Here is a 13,814-nt window from a genome sequence, read left to right as displayed (position 1 = left end):
TGATCTTCTTGAATAGTAAACGTACGGTATAGTGGTCGCGGTCTTTACCTTCAGAGGGGGAGACGTCTTCAGAACTTTTCTGTCTCAGATATCCAGTAACCAGCAGCAAGCGCTGTCATATTTCGTTATGTCGAAGCAGATGTTTGGGCTACGTGACCAAAACTGACATCTAACCTGACCACCTACAATCTGGCTGTCTTATTTTCGCGATGGGCGGACTCCTGGGGATGTTCTTTAACTTGGCAATAAAAAATGCTGGGGAAAAACTAGTAGTTTTACTCTCAAAAGTGAGACACAATAGATCTACTAGCTAATTAAAAAGCTAGAAGTTAGCGGAAAACTTCCTAAAATAGCTAGCAATAATATTGTGGAACTCATTGGATCAGTAAACTTCCATCACCATGGTAACTATATGCTAATTTCCTGGAATCCAAGATTTATGCTGGAGTAGCCTACTACATTCAATTTGACAGATAAGAATATCTAAATTTCAGTAACACATACACAACTTCAACGTTTAATAACGGATAGCCTACTATCCCTCTAGTCTCATCCTCTTTTCTGGCATTCCTTTGCTATCCCCATGGGCTCCACCCCATCCCGGACCCAAAACCTGGCAGTTGCAATAGGTGAAACCCAGTCTCTTCCCACAGCCTCGGCATCTCCCGATACTAGACTCCGCCAGAGAGGAAGAGGCGAAGCGAGAGGATTAACTACTTCCAAAATCTGTCCGCGCGAGAGTACAGCAATATGAAGAAAAAGTGGGGATTTTTTGTAATGGAGGTCTATATGACAGTGTCTAATTTGGTTAGCAAAAAATGGAATACTAATTTACTACGTGAGGATAATTTGATCGAATATAAGTTTCGTAATGTTTAGGTTGTTAGAAATGTACTGATATAATTGGACGCATGTGGCATTCCGGCAACTTTTAGAATATTTTATATCACAGTTGTGTAGGCTGTTCACGGTGCATATCTGCCCTCTCATTGGCTAGAATGTTCCCACCTGATCTCGTCTCCGCCCACATGCCTTCTGCCTTTGTGGACATGTACACTGAACAAAAATATAAACGCAACATGTAAAGTATTGGTCTGATGCTTCATGAACTGAAAAAAAAAATCACAGAACATTTCTATACACACAAAAAGCTTATTTCTCTCAAATGTTTAGCACAAATGTGTTTACATCCCTGTTAGTGAGCATTTCTACTTTGCCAATAGAATCTATCCATCCACCTGACAGGTGTGGCATATCAAGAAGGTGATTAAACAGCATGATCATTACACAGGTGCACCTTGTGCTGGGGACAAGAAAAGGCCACTTAAAAATGTGCAGTTTTGTCACACAACACAATGCCATAGATGTCTCAAGTTTTGAGGGAGCATGCAATTGGCATGCTGACTGCAGGAATGTCCACCAGAGCTGTTGCCAGATAATTTAATGTTAATTTCTCTACCATAAGTTGCCTCCAACGTCGTTTTAGAGAATTTGGCAGAACATCCTACCGGCCTCACAACCACAGACCACATGTAACCACACCATCCCAGGACCTCCACATCCAGCTTTTTCATCTGTGGGATCGTCTGAGGGGGTGGGGGGCTGGGGGATGCTGAGGAGTATTTCTGTCCGTAATAAAGCCCTTTGTGGGGAAAAACTCATTCTGATTGGCTGGGCATGGCTCCCAAGTGGGTGGGCCTATGCCCTCCAAGGCCCACCCACAGCATGATGCTGCCACCACCATGCTTCACCGTAAGGATGGTATTGGCCAGGTGATGAGGGGTGCCTGGTTTCCTCCAGACGTGACGCTTGGCATTCAGACCAAAGAGTTCAATCTTGGTTTCATCAGACCAGAAAATCTTGTTTCTCATGGTCTGAGAGTCCTTTTGGTGCCTTTTGGCAAACTCCAAGCGGGCTGTCATGTGCCCTTTGCTGAGGAGGGGCTTCCGTCTGGCCTCTCTACCATAAAGGCCTGATTGGTGAAGTGCTACAGAGATGGTTGTTGTGAGGTTATATTTTCTAATAATTGGATTTGTATGTGATGAATAGCTTAGAAGGAATGCATTAATGATGAGCATAGGTTTGTACTATACTGATATAAATTGTTTCACATAACAGGCTGTGATTCATGTGAGGAACATTAGGGGGTAGGATGAGATAAAACTTGTATTTCTTATAGATAAGACTTGTATTTCTCACAGATACGAACACTGCTTCTTTGTGATCTGTGAACCGTCCAAGGACATGGGTACTGCAAAAAAGTGCTAACTCCACAGGTTGTTATGATAAACTTATGCCTGGCAACAGTGTGCAACAAATGGAGCGCCGAGGGGTTGGGACCAACCCGTGCGCCAACGGATTGGCTGAGTAAGTCTAAACCACGCTCAGCGTCTACTCTGATTGGCCAGCAGAGAGGTGGGAACTCTCTCTCTCTGTCAGAGTATTTGAGGAAGAACCGGTAACAATGGATCAGTTCTCTGAGTGCCCTGCGTGGTATTTCAGCGGACCCGTATATACGAACCTTCATACTTATCATACATACATTTTCCATATAATAAATTAAGCTTGGATTGAAGATCTCTTGATTCTTATTCCAATACCAGATTTGAATTACGCAATTTCTAACATTGTCCTTCTGGAAGGTTCTCCCATCTCCACAGAGGAAGTCTGGAGCTCTGTCAGAGTGACCATCGGGTTCTTGGTCACCTCCCTGACCAAGGCTCTTCTCCCCCCGATTGCTCAGTTTGGCCAGGCGGCCAGCTCTAGGAAGAGTCTTGGTGCTTCCAAACTTCTTCCACTTAAGAATGCTGGAGGCCACTGTGTTCTTGGGGACCTTCAATGCTGCAGAAATGTTTTGGTACCCTTCCCCAGATCTGTGCCTCGACACAATCCTGTCTCTGAGCTCTACGGACAATTCCTTTGACCTCATGGCTTGGTTTCTGCTCTGGCATGCATTGTTATCTGTGGGACCTTATATAGACAGGTGTGTGCCTTTACAAATCATATTAAATCAATTGAATTTACCACAGGTGGACTCCAATCAAGTTGTAGAAATGTCTCAATGATGATGAATGGAAACAGGATGCACCTGAACTCAATTTCGAGTCTCATAGCAAAGGGTCTGAATACTTATGTAAACAAGGTATTTCAGTTTTTTATTTTTTATAAATTTGCTAAATGTTCAAAAAAACAGTTTATGCTTTGTCATTATTGAGCATTGTGTGTAGATTGATGAAGAACATTTTTTAATTAATCATTTTTAGAATAAGGCTGTAACATACAAAATGTGGAAAAAATGATGGGGTCTGAATACTTTCCGAATGCACTGTATATGCCAAGTTGCTCTCTCAGAATATCATAATGGACCTGCAACTTTGACTTTCTCCACTTCTGCTCTGCCTTTCTACAATTTCTCTTTAATTTATTAATTTCCTCACTCATCCAAGGGGCTCATCGTTTGGATGTCGCCTTTTTCAGCTTTACTGGAGCTATGGCATCAATAGTTGCCCTTAATTTGCTATTAAAGTTATCAACTAAATCATCACAAGAGGAAGGCAGAATAGGTGGTGGAGTATTGTTCATACATTCAATAAAATCTGTATCAACTTCAGAGGTAAGATAGTGTTTCTTAATAATGCATTCAGTATTACCCTGTGCTATGGGCAACAAGGTAGTAAAAAATACACAGTGGTGATCAGATAAAGCAACATCAACAATAAAGGATATGTTAATAGAAAGCCCCTTGGTAATAACCAGGTCCGGAGTATGGCCGTGGTTATGGGTGGGCCCAGTAACATGTTGGAGAAAGTCCATAGAGCTCAAAAGTTTAATCAATTCAATGGCCTTGGAGTCAGTCTCTTTGTCAACATGAATATTAAAATAGCCCATCAAAATGATTTTATCGTAGTTCTTAAGGACAATAGGCAATAGTTCAGATAAATCAGTAAAGAAAGTGGGGCAGTGTTTTGGTGGCCTATACAGGGTTATGGCAAGCATTGGTGGCTGACATTTAAACATTATAGCATGATGCTCCAAAAACCCAAAGTCGCCGAACGAAATGTCCTTACAACTGAGAGCATTAGTTAAAATAGAGGCTGTCCCCCCACCCTTTTCCCTTTTCTGATAGAGTATGAAAAGCTGTAGTCCGGGGGGGAGGCTTCAAAAAGAGCGGCACTACAGTCTGATGTGCTCAGTAATGAAGTCATTCACGAGAAAGGTTTTACTTGTGATTGCACTAACATTTAAAAGCGCCATATTCAATGAGTATGGGCCGCTGCCTCGAGGTAACCAAAGGAATAACAACCAAATTATTAACATTACAACCACGTTTTCTGACAGCCTCCAATCTATCAGAATGGTAGGAGATAACAGTTTGTATAAACTCACTAGAAGGCAGAGTTAAAGGAACATAAATTAGGTTACTCACAATAACTATAGAGCCATTTCTACAGGAGTTGATATGCTTTCCAACTCTTCTGTTGCTTATTCTGACAGGGAGAACTGGAGCACTACCAAACCCTGTCCATCAGTCTCTAAAACAGTTTGCGATGTTGCTGGAAATAGTAATGGAACCCCTGCGGTTAGGGTGAATCCTGTCTCTTTTAAAAACTGCTGGTTGCTCCCACAGCAAATCAAAGTTGTCACAAAAAGAGACATTCCTGTCATTGCAAAGTTTCTTCAGGTACTCATTCATGGTAGTTGGCTGAAATGTTCCGAACCCCTTCGGTAGCACGGGAGGGGGCCAGAGATCATCATTATCTTCCCTGTGCTAGTGAGGGTGTTAAAAAAAAAAAGTGTAGTCCTCCCCCAGTTCCTCAGATCACCTAAAACGAAGGTCGTTAAAACCTGTGAGTGACGATGGTGTCAATCCATTGTTAACAGTTTTGTTGTAGGCTCAGTATTTGAGGGTATTCCCAAAATAAGGAGTGTGTCTTTCAGCATCCTCATCACAAGCTCCACAAACCCTGATGGCTTGCCAACTTCAACATGCCATCACCCCCCATTCCTGAAGAGTGACTTCAACTCTGGTTTCAACCAAATGCAGCCTAGAAGATACTTCTGTGGGAATCTACCTCTCTCTTGTTATTAAACATTTGTTTGACTTTTTCCACATTTTGTTGTGTTACAGCCTGAATTTAAAATGGATTAAATTGAGATTTTGTGCCACTGATCTACACGCAATACCCCAAAAGTGGAATTTAGTTTTTAGACATTTTTACAGATTAATAAAAACATTTAAGCTGAAATGTCTTGAGTCAATAAGTATTCAATCCACTTGTTGTGACAAGCCTAAATACTTTCAGTAGTAAAAATTTGCTTAACAAGTCACATAATAAGTTGCTTGGACAATAATAGTGGTTAATGTGATTTTTGAATGTTTACCCAATCACTGTACATACAATTATCTGTAAGGTCCCTCAGTTGAGTAGTGAATTTCAAGCACAGATTCAACCACAAAGACCAGGGAGGTTTTCCAAAACAATGTCAGATTTTTGGTTTTGTTGTCACCCAAATTTCTATCACTGGGCTTTCAACCATTTAAAAGCACAGAACATTTAAAATGTAAATCAAGATTTTCCAATGGCCATCTCAGTCTCCGGACTTGAAACATATTGAAAACCTGTGGTTTGAATTGAAGAGGGCAGTCAATAAGCACAGATGAAGGATATCAAGGATCTGGAAGGATTCTGTATGGAGGAATGGTCTGAGATCCCTCTCATCGTGTTCTCCCACATAAAATATTTTTTGTAATAAAGAGTTTAATTTTACACTGAGAAATATGCACACAAAAAATAACAAAATGAACAAATTGAAGGGGACATCTAATCAGCTGCGCAATGGAATGCATCTTCCACATTTAACCCAACCCCTCTAAACCTTAATTGACATCATTGGCGCCCAGGGAGCAGTTGTTGGGTTAACTGCATTCCTCAGGTATTCGAACCAGCAACATTTTGGTTAGTTGCCCAACGCTCTTAACCGCTAGGCTACCTCTCTCTCCCCATGTGCCCTCAACCTAAAATTCTAAGTAGATTGAACATACAATTCAACTTGAAACTGTTATGTTGGTTCAGCTATACGCTCAAATGTTGAGCAAACTCACAATCCTATTGCAGCTGGTTGCCTGTCACGGATTCTGCGGAGGCTTCCCCTCCTCCTTGCTCGGGCAGGCTTCGGCGTTCGTCGTCACCGGAATACTAGCTGCTGCCGATCTAAGTTCTATGTTTCTATGTTGCACCTGTTGTCTATTGTCACACACCTGTTGCCCATTATTGTAATCACGCCTTCCCTATTTAACCCAGTGGCTCCCAATGTGTTTTGTGCGTGGTTGTTTTCGTTTCGTGTGTCGTTTGTGAGCGGGTTAGTTCCTCCCTGTGTGGAGAGATTTCTGTATTGTATTATTTACTCATTTCTCAGTAAAGTACGTTTCTTCGAGTTATGTGTCCTGCGCCTGACTTCGACCCACCGCATTACACTGACACTCGTGACATTGCCTTACAATTGTACGTTGAATAATAAAAATAATCCTACTACTATTCATAATACAGTCACTATTATATTAGCCTACATTTTTCAACACTAGCCTCTAACAATTTCAACTTCTAAACTTCTTCCACTAAGATAAAAATACTTCTGGACAGCTGAAGCAAGTCACACATTTTTTCTTCATGAAAAATGTCACTTTCTAGTTCATTAGTTAGTTATGAGAATGTTTCAACTAAAGTGTAAATGAGTTTATGCGGATTAAGGATTCATAATGCAAAATATAGCCTATAGAAAAACACATGTTTTATTTACCATTGAAAAAGGAAAATGATAACCATAGTCTACTTAGTCTGTGAGTCATATTAAACTGTGAAGAATTGCAGAGAAATGTGTATAATTAGAAAATTTCCTGAGCCAAATGCCTTTGATCCAACCTCCCCACAAAGTGTTCAAATAAACGTTCCTCATTATTTATCAGTAATCCCAGCCAACATTGGGAGTGCGTGACCTCAAATGTCTGTGATAACACCAAAATATGTTTCTAATTGGTGAAAGTGAAAGTCTACTTGACTTTTAAATTACTTATTTTTCTGTAACTGATTCACCTGAAAGTATTATGATTATGACACTTTTATCTGGTCTTCTTCTAGAGATCGCTGGCTGGCAGGAACAGGTAACCTAATCTACCCCATTCCTTTACTACCCACATGATATGTGCTGAAGCAACACTTTGTAACAACGGTTCATACCCCACAAAATCATTAGTTCTGTTAATGAATATAGGCTAATATGCTGGCTTTTATCACAAGAACTGTATCTTGCATAATTGAGATTGAGAAGAAAAAATATCAAACGACCTTGATGGCACTTCTGTCTCATGTAAGGCAGATTCAACAACATTAACTCTGGCAAACATTAACAACATTAGTCATCTTGGTTTTAATTGTTGCTATGTCTCCAAATCGACATTTACAGGCCTTTAAAGCCTATACATATTAATTATTGTCTTATTAATTAATACAACTCCATGAATAGTTTCTGTTTCTGTTAGAAGAGTATCACCGGGTTATTTACTTCAGTTGAACAATGGTATCAGGGCTGTCATCTGAAGGAAGCAGGCTATGTTATTTCACTGCCAAATGTTTAACTTCTAACATTCATATTTTTTTCCGTTGGGATGCCTCATCCTTGGCCGCAGGCACAGCCCCCGCCCGCTTGCCATACCTGACCAACCGGTTATTTGACTGACATGAATCACTTTTAACTTCATGAAACATTATCCAGTCTGAAAATGGAAAGGCTCTTACCCCAAGTAAGTGAGTGATGATTTTTTTGTGTGTTCGATTAATATAATGCCAGCGACATACAATATTCTAAGATACTGGTAAAATATTGCAAACAAATATTTAGATCCCAAATAAGGTCCAACTTGAGATTTCCTACCTTTACTACTCACACTGAGCGGTGGATGACACGGATGGATACATCCATCACTTCGCTGCAATTCGTAAGATTTTTTAAAACCAGATTTGATATGGGGTTGTTGTTGATGTAAAATCGCTGCTGATTTATTCATACCATGAACAAAATATGATGGCTATCCTTCTAAAAAGGTTGGCTTTTTCAAGGTCTACTGTAAGCATATCACGAATGACCTTACAGTCACTCTGGTGACAGTAGCCTATTTTACACTGAACAAACATTTAAAGGCAACATGCAACAATTTCAAAGATTTTACTGAGTTACAGTTCATATAAGGAAATCAGTCAGTTGAAATAAATTCATTTGGCCCTAATCTATGGATTTCACATGACTGGGAATAAAGATATGCATCTGTTGGTAGGGGCATGGATCAGAAAACCAGTCAGTATCTGGTGTGACCATAATTTGCCTCATGCAGTGCAATCCATCTCCTTCGCATAGAGTTGATCAGGCTGTTGATGTTGTCCCACTCCTCTTCAATGGCTGTGCAAAGTTGCTGGATATTGCTGAATACGCTGTCATACACATCGATCCAGAGCATCCCAAACATGCTCAATCGGTGACAGGTCTGGTGAGTATGCAGGCCATGGAAGAACTGGAACATGTTCAGCTTCCAGGAATTGTGTACAGATCCTTGCGACATGGGGCCATACATTATCATGCTGAAACATGAGGTGATGGCGATGGATGAATGGCACGACAATGGGCCTCAGGATCTCATCACAGTATCTCTGTGCATTCAAATTGCCATCGATAAAATGCAATTGTGTTCGTTGTCCACAGCTTATGCCTGCCCATACCATAACCCCACCGCCACCATGGGGCAATCTGTTCACAACGTTGACATCACCAAATCGCTCGCCCACACAATGCCATCTGCCCGGTACAGTTGAAACCGGGATTCATCCGTGAGGAGCACACTTCTCCAGAGTGCCAGTGAAGTCTCCAGATTTGCCCACTGAAGTCGGTTACGATGCCGAACTGTAGTCAGGTCAAGACCCTGGTGAGGACGACGAGCACGCAGATGAGCTTCCCTGAGACGGTTTCTGACAGTTTGTGCAGAAATTCTTTGTTTGTGCAAACCCACAGTTTCATCAGCTGTCCGGGTGGCTGGTCTCAGACGATCCCACAGGTGAAGAAACAAGATGTGGAGGTCCTGGGCAGGGGTGGTTGCACATGGTCTGCGGTTGTGAGGCCGGTTGGACGTACTGCCAAATTCTCTAAAACGACATAGAGAAATGAACATTAATTTCTCTGGCAACAGCTCTGGTGGAAACTTGAGACATCTGTGGCCTTGTGTTGTGTGACAAAACTGCACCCTTTAGAGTGGCCTTTTATTTTCCCCAACACAAGGTGCACCAGTGTAATTATCATGCTGTTTAATCAGCTTCTTGATACATTACATGACCAAAAGTATATGGACACCTGATCATCTAACATCTCATTCCAAAATCATGGGCATTCATATGGAGTTGGTCCCCCCTTTGCTGCTATAACAGCCTCCACTCTTCTGAGATGGCTTTCCACTAGATGTCGGAACATTGCTGCGGGGACTTGCTTACATTCAGCCACAAGAGCATTAGTGAGGTCGGGCACTGATGTTGGGCGATTAGGCCTGGCTTACAGTCGGTGTTCCAATTCATCCCAAAGGTGTTCGATGGAGTTGAGGTCAGGGCTCTGTGCAGGCCAGTCAAGTTCTTCCACACCAATCTCGACAAACCATTTCTGTGTGGACCTTGCTTTGTGCACGGGGGCATTGTCATACTGAAACAGGAAAGGGCCTTCCCCAAACTGCTGCCCCAAAGTTGGAAGCACAGAATTGTCTAAAATGTAATTGTATGCTGTAGCATTAACATTTCCCTTCACTGGAAATAAGGGGCCTAGCCCGAAAAAACAGCCCCAGACCATTATTCCTCCTCCAACAAACTTTACAGTTGGCACTATGCATTGGGGCAGGTAGCGTTCTCCTGGCATCCGCCAAACCCAGATTCGTCCGTCGGACTGCCTGATGGTGAAGAGTGATTCATCACTCCAGAGATCGCTTTTCCACTGCTCCAGAGTCCAATGGCGGCGAGCTTTACACCACTCCAGCTGAAGCTTGGCATTGCTTATGGTGATCTTAGGCTTGTGTGCGGCTGCTCAACCATGGAAATCCATTTCATGAAGCTCCTGACTAACAATTATTGTGCTGATGTTGCTTCCAGAGGGCTCGGTAGTGAGTGTTGCAACCGTAATGTGAGCTTGTGTGGCCTACCACTTTGCGGCTGAGCCGTTGTTGCTCCTAGACGTTTCCACTTCACAATAACAGCACTTACAGTTGACCAGGGCAGCTCTAGCAGGGCAGAAATTTGACGAACTGACTTGTTGGAAAGGTGGCATCCTATGATGGTGCCACGTTGAAAGTCACTGAGCTCTTCAGTAAGGCAAATCTACTGCCAATGTTTGTCTATGGAGATTGCATGGCTGTGTGCTCGATTTTATACACCTGTCAGCAACGGATGTAAACAAATTTGTGCACCAAATTGTTGAGAAATAATATTTTATTTCAGCTCATGAAACATGGGACCAACACTTTACATGTGGCGTTTATATTTTTGTTCAGTATATTTACACCAGATCATTCAAATCTAGATGTCATAATGTTGGCAAACTTGCTCCATGGATGACCCCCTTAACATTTGGCCTGCTGATGTTTAGGTTGCATTTATTGTCTCAATATTTTTTCTTGAACAGAGAACAACCTCTGGATGAGGCCTTCTCTCTTAACGACAGGTTCTTTGGAGAGAAAAAAATATTTGACTACAACACATTTCTGAAATCAGGATTGGTAACAACACACATCAATGCCCGCCATCTCCAGAGGCAGAGATGTGACAGCGTTTGAGTGATCTTCTTGGACAGAAACGAATCTATGATTTGGTTATGCTCAACTGTGAGCATTTTGTTACTTTCAAGCGATATGGACGAGCCTTCTGCAGTCAGGTCTTTATGGGGTCACATTAACATTCGTACATACACTATCCTGTCCATGGATATTAGCATAGCAGCGGGATATAGGGGTGGTGAGGGTGATGCAGCACCCCCTGATAAATCGAAATTAAATAAATAATAATACAAATATATATATACAGTGGGGAGAACAAGTATTTGATACACTGCCGGTTTTCCTACTTACAAAGCATGTAGAGGTCTGTAATTTTTATCATAGGTACACTTCAACTGTGAGAGACGGAATCTAAAACAAAAATCCAGAAAATCACATTGTATGATTTTTAAGTAATTAATTTGCATTTTATTGCATGACATAAGTATTTGATACATCAGAAAAGCAGAACTTAATATTTGGTACAGAAACCTTTTTTGCAATTACAGAGATCATACGTTTCCTGTAGGTCTTGACCAGGTTTGCACACACTGCAGCAGGGATTTTGGCCCACTCCTCCATACAGACCTTCTCCAGATCCTTCAGGTTTCGGGGCTGTCGCTGGGCAATACGGACTTTCAGCTCCCTCCAAAGATTTTCTATTGGGTTCAGGTCTGGAGACTGGCTAGGCCACTCCAGGACCTTGAGATGCTTCTTACGGAGCCACTCCTTAGTTGCCCTGGCTGTGTGTTTTGGGTCGTTGTCATGCTGGAAGACCCAGCCACAACCCATCTTTAATGCTCTTACTGAGGGAAGGAGGTTGTTGGCCAAGATCTCGCGATACATGGCCCCATCCATCCTCCCCTCAATACGGTGCAGTCGTCCTGTCCCCGAAAATACGGTGCAGTCGTCCTGTCCCAGAAAAGCATCCCCAAAGAATGATGTTTCCACCTCCATGCTACACGGTTGGGATGGGTGTTCTTGGGGTTGTACTCATCCTGCTCTATTTTTGTCTCATCAGACCACATGACCTTCTCCCATTCCTCCTCTGGATCATCCAGATGGTCATTGGCAAACTTCAGACGGGCCTGGACATGCGCTGGCTTGAGCAGGGGGACCTTGCGTGCGCTGCAGGATTTTAATCCATGACGGCGTAGTGTGTTACTAATGGTTTTCTTTGAGACTGTGGTCCCAGCTCTCTTCAGGTCATTGACCAGGTCCTGCCGTCTAGTTCTGGGCTGATCCCTCACCTTCCTCATGATCATTGATGCCCCACGAGGTGAGATCTTGCATGGAGCCCCAGACCGAGGGTGATTGACCGTCATCTTGAACTTCTTCCATTTTCTAATAATTGCGCTAACAGTTGTTGCCTTCTCACCAAGCTGCTTGCCCACTGTCCTGTAGCCCATCCCAACCTTGTGCAGGTCTACAATTTTATCCCTGATGTCATTACACAGCTCTCTGGTCTTGGCCATTGTGGAGAGGTTGGAGTCTGTTTGATTGAGTGTGTGGACAGGTGTCTTTTATACAGGTAACGAGTTCAAACAGGTGCAGTTAATACAGGTAATGAGTGGAGAACAGGAGGGCTTCTTAAAGAAAAAGTAACAGGTCTGTGAGAGCCGGAATTCTTACTGGTTGGTAGGTGATCAAATACTTATGTCATGCAATAAAATGCAAATTAATTACTTAAAAATCATACAATGTGATTTTCTGGATTTTTGTTTTAGATTCCGTCTCTCACAGTTGAAATGTACCTATGATAAAAATTACAGACCTCTTCATGCTTTGTAAGTAGGAAAACCTGCACAATCAGCAGTGTATGAAATACTTGTTCTCCCCACAGTATATATCAACAACAAAAAATCCCACAAAATTAGTTAAGTAGGCCTTTATTACACCTGTATGACTGGAGAAAAATACTCCTCAGTCTAAATTGACATTTGGTTTATAATTTTACCGCAAGAAATGCTTCATTCTGCAGGAGTTAATATTATAGTAGGCTATGTGAGAGGTTATAGATATAGTCAGTGTCCAGATTTCAGACTATCATTCAATTAACCCATCAGAACAGTAGACTGTATAACGCCTCACAATCATCACACGTAACATAGCAGGCACTGCTATCATCCTCTTTTACAACTTTAACATTAACATTTTCTTCCCAAGTTCCCAAAAGCATTTGGCAATTGGTGTTTATTTGGCGAGCTCCAGTTAGACCCTAAAACTTACGCTTAGGCAGATAAAAAGAATGAAAGAAAAAAATCAATTTAGCCCATAGATATGAATTGCACAAGAATTACACATTTATGGATTTTTTATGCATTGCTTTATTTTTATTCAACCCGGCCCGGTATGAGTCAACCAGCGCATCACTAATGGTTATTACAATGCTAAATGATGATGTCATTAATTAGTTATCAGAATGTCACGTTTTAACTTCAGGTCTTTAACCGTACAATAATGAACTGTCACCTCATGAAGCATGAGACACTCCATATCATGATGATCCATCCTCCTGCCTGTATGCAGACAGGTGGTGATAGACTCCCCCAGCCTTCCTTAAGTGAAATAAAAAAGACCCTGGCAATTTCCCCAGCAGTCTCTCCCTAGCCTCTCTCCTGTCTGTGCAAATTACATGTTTCCCACTTCTCCCTGGCTCCTGGGGTGATTATAGCATGCATCGGGCCCCTCCGCTCACCGTGCACTAATAGGACCAGAGACAGGCTTCCCCAGTGTGCAAATGTGAGAGATTTCACTCTTCAGCATGACAATCACTTCCCTGAAGAGGATGATGACTGCTCAGGCTTCCTTGTCTGAGTGAACTCAGGGTCTCATTAATGTCAGAGGATAGGTTCAAGAGACAGGTTTAGTATCAGTTATGATGATGAACTAGTTTCTTTAACACTGGTTGGTTATGTATCCATGATCCTCCACTCTGTATTCACTCAAAACAAAATGTAATGATAATATCTTTATTTTACTA

General features: G+C 42.0%; 1 protein-coding gene across 1 annotated transcript in view; it reads right to left on the bottom strand.

Moving 5' to 3' along the window:
- LOC121543524 (putative methyltransferase NSUN7) overlaps window positions 1-883 on the bottom strand; it is a 40,140-nt gene extending 39,257 nt beyond the window's left edge. Inside the window, exon 1 of the mRNA XM_045206579.1 lies at window positions 49-883. The gene's annotated coding sequence lies outside the window, so the exon portion shown is untranslated. The remainder of the gene's footprint in view (window positions 1-48) is intronic.
- Window positions 884-13,814: the final 12,931 nt, after the last annotated feature.

Source organism: Coregonus clupeaformis, chromosome 3, assembly GCF_020615455.1.
Source record: "Coregonus clupeaformis isolate EN_2021a chromosome 3, ASM2061545v1, whole genome shotgun sequence".
NCBI lineage: Eukaryota > Metazoa > Chordata > Actinopteri > Salmoniformes > Salmonidae > Coregonus > Coregonus clupeaformis.
The sequence above is the reverse complement of the archived record's forward strand: the minus strand, read 5'-3'. Positions and strand labels throughout refer to the sequence as shown.